Source organism: Euprymna scolopes, chromosome 44 (genome assembly GCF_053919585.1).
Source record: "Euprymna scolopes isolate OS-2025 chromosome 44, ASM5391958v1, whole genome shotgun sequence".
NCBI classification, from domain to species: Eukaryota; Metazoa; Mollusca; class Cephalopoda; order Sepiida; family Sepiolidae; genus Euprymna; species Euprymna scolopes.
The window spans coordinates 207,501-214,213 of record NC_136525.1 but is presented as its reverse complement, the minus strand read 5'-3'; positions in this window follow the sequence as shown (position 1 = coordinate 214,213).

Genomic DNA, 6,713 nt, shown 5'->3' with positions numbered 1-6,713 from the left:
GCTTCGAATCTCTGTTATCGTCGGTCCCTCTACGGAGCTAATTAGAGGAAGTTAAAGCAACCATGTTGGCGTGAAATCTCATTATCAGAGAAACAAGAAAAAAGAAAGAAAAGGAGAATTACTTTTATGAAAAAATAAAAAAGATAACTCTACTGCTACAAACCGGACCACTTTTACGGGTATCTATCTCATTCCAACCAAGAGAAGATATGACACAAGACTGGAAGTTTGGGGATGGATAGTCTAGTGCACAAAAGTTGCGCAAATAAACCTTGCAAAAAATGCCTGAGCAGCTTTTTCGGCATTCCTCAACAAAAGCGCCTCAGACGATTGGCAATAAACAAACTTTTCTTTCAAAAGGGAAGATAAAACCTGGGAGTGTTAATCTCATAGGACTACCCAGGACAAATACGTCGATCCAAGATAGAGCATGATCAGAAAAAAACCACACACACAACGGACCATCTTCTCTCGCACTGATTGTAAAGGACGTATCCACGACTGGTATTAATGTACCTGGATAAATATTACAAAACCTTTACAAATGCTGCTGACAAGAGATTATCATAAAAACACACATTAACAAAATGAGTTAACACATGGGAAACGGTTATAATGATGACATTGAAAGAAAGATGGATAAATAAAGACCTGTCCAGAGATCGGTATGTTTGGAGGTCAATTTATGAAAGCCATCCAAATCACGCAAGCATGTGAAACAGGCATTAGGCCGATGATGATGATGATGATGATGATGATGATGATGATGACGACGACGACGACGACGAGGATTATGCTGATGCTGATGGTTATGATAATGGTGATGATGATGATTATGATTATGACGATGGCGACGATGACGACGATGAAGATGATAAGCATGATGATGATGATGATGATGATGAAGACAACGATAATGATGAAGAAGAGGGCAGGATAATAGCAACGACTAATTTTTAAAATAGCGTTTCACTTTCTTAATGAACTGTCTGAATGCACGTGTCTTGTTTTAAAACACAAATCATAATGCATTCGACATATTGAAGGTTTGATATCGTGATTCAATAATCATCTATAATAACACGTATGGCAATATCTGTCAGAAACATTAAAGATTAATAACAATCCGCCAATTACAATAGAAGAATTGATTAAGCATTAACTGCACTCACACACACACACACACACACACACACACACACACACACACACACACACACACACACACACACACACACACACACATACATACACACACATACACACACACACACACACATATATATATATATATATATATATATATATATATATACTAAGTTATGAAAATATATTTGGCACTTAAGCTACACAGGATATTCCGCGTTTTATCCCAGTGAGAATTCGTCAGGCTAATTCGAAGAGTTGTTGTTATCGCGCATTTTCATATAAACACAGTGTTGAATTTGCTAGTAAGCTAATCAGCTTCTTAGTTGTAACTGCGCCCATTGTAATCAGCAAATTGTCAGGCACTTACTAAGTACAGTTGACCTCAGGTTTACACTTTACTTTTGTGTGTTTTATGGGAAAGAGTTAGTTATATCCTTTTGTGTACAAACACAAAATAACGTATCTAACAACACCTGGGTTGAAAGTAGGTCACGTGGTCGAGGAGGGAAAGAAGTTATTGAAAATAAGGAAATATTTACAAAATATTAGATTTTGTTGATATTTTGTTTACAATCAACAAGTTCATTAACACGTTCGTTCCTAAACTTCGTCAAGTATATATGCAAAATAGATAATATAAATGAAAAACAATGAGCATTACTTTGGGATCGCTTCTCGTGTATATATATATATATATATATATATATATATATATATATATATATATATATATTAGATAAGATTTTTCCAAATGTTTAATATATGAATATTATTAGCTAATGGCAATGTACATATAAGTACACGTCGTTGACTGGGTTTAAAAACAGCCTACAGAAAATGGAATTTGATTTATGAAAGTATGATAAGTCATGAAATGGAAGGGTTGTAAAGAGATAGCTTCCAATGTGGGGGTATCAAAACCAAAGCAAAATATGATGAAAGTAAAAATAAAATAGATAAACCCCATAATTTATTATACCATACCTGTTCACACTGAAACACTTATCACAATATTCTGTAGATCTATATTAAAAAACCTTGTTGAACTTTGTGACATATTTCCAGTCTATGGAGGTCAGGTGCGAACGAACACCCCATAATTTTATTATATCATATTTCTTCAAACTGGAACATAATTATCAAAGTATACTTACGCAGATAGATATGAAAAGTCTTTATTAAAGTTTGTGCCTATTTCCATTCTATTGAGGCCAGGCGCGAACGCAGACCCCAAAATTTTATTATACCATCCCTATTTAAGTTAAAATATACTTATCAAAGTATTCTTATGTACATCTATATTAAAAACACTTATAAACGTTCTTTTTAATTTTTAAATTTTTTATTTCCATACTTTGTTGACCAGGCGCGAACGCAGACCGCACAATTTTAATGAACCACCGTTCTGCCAGATAAGGCATATCCATCTCTGTGGCTCGATACATCTTCTATCATGATATGTAATCAGTTTTTTTTTAATAGTAAACCATATAGGAGCCTATTTATGACCACACACACAAACACACACACACACATTTAGCTTTATATTATAAGATATATATATATATATATATATATATATATATATATATATATATATATATAAAATTGTAGTGATTAAAGGAAATTAAAAAAAAAGCTTTATTCAAATCAATGATTTTTATTATTCTAAGTAAGACAAAGAATACTTTAGAAATTTTATCTCCTTATCCTATAGGGTTTCGATGTCTACCATCTCATCAGAGGAGAAAATAGTTATAATGGTTTACACCTTATTTGCTAAAGTCAATTAGACATGGAAAATCATAATCAAAAATTGATTAAATAGAAGTCACATAACATGGGAGTATATATATATATATATATATATATATATATATATACTAAAGTATATTATAAATATTAAAGAATTAATATTTATAAAGTAATCTCAACCAGATGTTTATAATAAGAAACTCCGCGAATTAACCCTTATCTCTGAGTGGCTTCCGGGCCTTGATAAGTGGTGATCACTGTGTAAAAAAAAAAGAAAAAAAAGGACTATCCACTTATCAAGTGTTTCCTTTTCAGATTAAATAGGTTTTTAACTCTTTTTCAAAGTGTTTTTTAACATATTTTATTAACTTTTTGCTCTTATATATATATATATATATATATATATATATATATATATATATATATATATATATATATATATATATATATGGATCTGAAAGTGGGGGTTAAAAAGACGTAGAATAAGCGCACTCAAGCCTGCAAAAAGAAATGCATGGGCACTTTTGCCAGCCTTCTCCGCCTTAGGCAATTAGCAAAAAATTGACTCATTCCCCCAAAAAGAGACCTTGCGAGCCTGTCTCTGTGTTATCATTATTTTCATGGCAAGTGCTCATCTGTGCTTCAATCTATGACCCCTCTTCGCCAAACTTTCACGAAAAACACTCATCTAGCCAAAACCATTATCAATAATTTTCCACACTCTTTATCTGTGCCTAAACCTAAATGTAGATTCAATGAAGAAAGCTTCTTTCCTAGAACTGCACGCCTGTGGAACTCTCTTCCGGTTGCCTGCTTTCCAGCTCAGTACAATCTGATTGTCTTCAAGTCCAACGTAAACAAGTTCTTAATGAACTATCCCCTAAGTAATCCAATGTACAAAACTCCCATTACTTATATCTAATACGCGATAATCACATTGACTAATGTATACCCATTACCCCTTATCCTCGAGTACTCTCCAGGCCTTGCTGAATGGTGATTCCTGTGTACAAAAAAGAACCAGTTAATGAGTTCTTTTTCGGCAGAAAATACTAAAAGATTGACATAATAATTATAGGACTATATGTGTGCTACGAAACAGGTTATATCAAGAACTGAATATTTTAACATACTGAAAGAAGTAAACAGTAAGATGCACAGCATCTTGGAATTTGGAATATAGACTTAAGCGGCGTTGTCCAGTGGTAGTATGCTACTTTACCCGCGTAAAAATAAAATACAGCTGTTGTTGTTGTTGTTGTTGCCCAACCCCCAACCTCTTCATGTTAAGAACGACTTTCGGAATGGATACCCCTGACCTCCCTATGTTTAGAATAGCTTTCGGATTAAACAACCCATTTTGTGAGTGGGGATGGGGTTGTCACAAAATTTGGCCGAAATGTAACTTGGATTCCCACGCGCAAATACTATGAGCAAATTATAAAATTTGTTGGTTGCAGTGTCGTTTGGCTCGTGCATACTAATTGGCGGGCAGGGTATGGTTCAGGGTATGGTTTAGGGTATGGTTTAGGGTATGGTATTTTTGTTGGCAAGACTGGAGTTTAGGTGGCAAAATACTCTCAGACCCTCTATTACTAAGAAGGAACTAAATTCCTGTCGTCACCTGTACGTTACCATGTAAACATATAAACGGCATTTCAGAAAGTGGAAGTTGTAAATAAGCAGAAAAAAAGAAACAATATAAACAGAACTTTTCTTTAAATATAAAATAATTGTTATTTATTTTAAATAATATAAACAGAATTTTGTTTATATTAAAAATAATTTAAATAGAACACTTTATAATTGGAAACAATGTAAACCGTTTTAAATTTTAAGTGTTAGATAACAGAAACAGAATTTTGAAAATAATTTTGAAAGAAATATTTCTCACAGATATTTTTCAATATATATACCTAAAAGGAAATAAAATTGGGGAAATTAAGCAAAAACAATTTATTATGTTTTGTGACCTATTTTCGTGAAAAATAAAAACAAAACATTTGATATTAGTTATTACTCGTGCGACCATAAGAAATTTTTTTTTAAATTAAGTATCCCTCTAAAAAATGTAAATAGCAGCGAGTACCCGCGCTAGCGCAAAAAAGATTAGCCTCAGTAGGCAGGCTCGAACGTGTAACACTAAGAGGAAAAGGAGGTGCATAAAACGAAACTGCTTAAGTTGATTGGCCTACGGCGAAATAACGCTTTTAAAGATTTTCCGTTTAGTTGTACAAATATGATCAAAAGATGTAATCACTAGGTCTATGACAACAGCATATTCTTTTAATTGTTTTGACTCTCGAGTGTGTATCCGACACAGACACAGTTAATCAACCGAGAAGCAAATCAATCTATATAAAAGCATATAAAATATCAACGGATACACACTCGAGAGTCAAAACAACGAAAATAATATACTGTTCTCCTAGCCCTAGTGATCACTGAAATTGACTCATTCGTTATCTCTTTTTAATGTAAACAGAAGTTTTTCTACTGTAAAATTTAATCAACATTTTATTTTTTAGTGTTCAATGATTTTAAATTTAAATTATAAAACAAAACATATTTAATCATTGTAAAACTTCATCCTGCGTTATTTATTTTCAAGAACAATATCTACTGTAAAAGTAAACAAATATTTTATTTTTATTAATCAATTTTAAATTATAAAATAAAACACATAGATAGTTTAAAGGCTTTTAAATCACATAAAATCCGGGTTTTGACTGTAATAATCGTTTTTTTTTTATTTAGCGTATAAAGAAAGAATTTTAGTCCGTTGTACTTTAAGAAAAAAAGAAAGGTTTATCTAGATGTTCGAAAAGGAAGAAGAAATCAAACGTTTTAGACAGTTTAAAGGCTTCTGAATCTTTTTTTTTTTTACACAGTAGTCACCACTTATCAAGGCCCGGAAGCCACTCAGGGATAAGGGTTATTGCAAGTACGTACATTACGTTAGTGTGGAGATTTGATGAAGTGTTTACTTAAGGGGACGGTTCATTAGGAATTTGTTAACGTTGGACTTGAACAAATCCAAGTTGTAGTCAGGTGGGAAGCAGGCAGACAGAACAGAGTTCCACAGGCGTGCAATTCTAAGAAAAACACAAAAGCCGGATTTCGAATGTAAAAATCGAGTAGTCGATTGTTTTTAATTTTTTAATCAGTATATAAAGAAAGAATGTTAGTCAATCGTAATTAAAAAAAGAAAAGAATGTTTTATCTAGGTGTTAGAAAAGGAAGAAGAAATAATGGCTATAAGCATGTAACAATGTGTCAGAAAACAGTATGTATGGTGTATGTAAACACAAAAGATGTAGCTGTATAAGAAAAGTTAACATGTACGGTATATTTAAGGTAAAATGTAAGTATCTTGAACATTTCAATGCGTTAATATGTTTGTAATTGGTGTATTTAATTTAAAACGATTGCCTCTTGTATAGATGGAAGCCATTCTCGTGAATCTCTGAAACGTTCCTTTTTGTAGTAGGATTTACATTCTGTAATAAACGAATAGTCAGTTTTCAGCCAATGAGATTTGGTGGAATGTGAGAAAGGGAGAAATCATTATTTTTGGAATCGGGAAAAGGAAAAATTATGTTATTATATAAGTATATGAGCCAGATAATAAGGGTGCAACACCATATCTGACAAAATGCAGAATACCTCCCGGTGTTCACTAGGAGCGGTAGGAGTATCTTTTATTGAAAGGGAAAAATAGCAACTACTCCCACTATAGATAGTTGTGGCCTGTGACGATGTTGTTTCTAGGATGCAATGTGGGATATATATATATATATATATATATA